The sequence below is a fragment of the Trachymyrmex septentrionalis genome, unplaced genomic scaffold (genome assembly GCF_001594115.1).
Source record: "Trachymyrmex septentrionalis isolate Tsep2-gDNA-1 unplaced genomic scaffold, Tsep1.0 scaffold207, whole genome shotgun sequence".
Classification (NCBI taxonomy): domain Eukaryota; kingdom Metazoa; phylum Arthropoda; class Insecta; order Hymenoptera; family Formicidae; genus Trachymyrmex; species Trachymyrmex septentrionalis.
This window is the reverse complement of record NW_017305255.1, coordinates 1-362: the sequence shown is the minus strand read 5'-3', so window position 1 is coordinate 362 and position 362 is coordinate 1.

Below are 362 nucleotides of genomic sequence, written 5' to 3'. Positions count from 1 at the left end.
GGCGGAGGCCGGGATCTCCTACTCTGCCCCTCTCCCCCCAACACCTAGAGCAAACGGCGCTCAGCGCCACCCGGGGCCAAATATGAGTCTCCGGTTGAGTAAGACTCGATCTTGGCCGACCGGCCAGAGGGGCTCCCGCAAGTATGTTGCACGTGTTCCTGGAAGTCCTTCACTTCTCGGTCTGGTCTGAATACCCGAAGGGGTTTTAGTTGGTGCAAGTCTCACATAACCTCGGACTCTCCCCCGAGGCCCGCGGTATGCGTTAGGCATTTCCCCTCTGATACCAAAAAAGCTGTATATTAGCAAATTATGTACTATTTGACAACGTCGCATTTGTATCAAATTTTATTAATGATCATCAT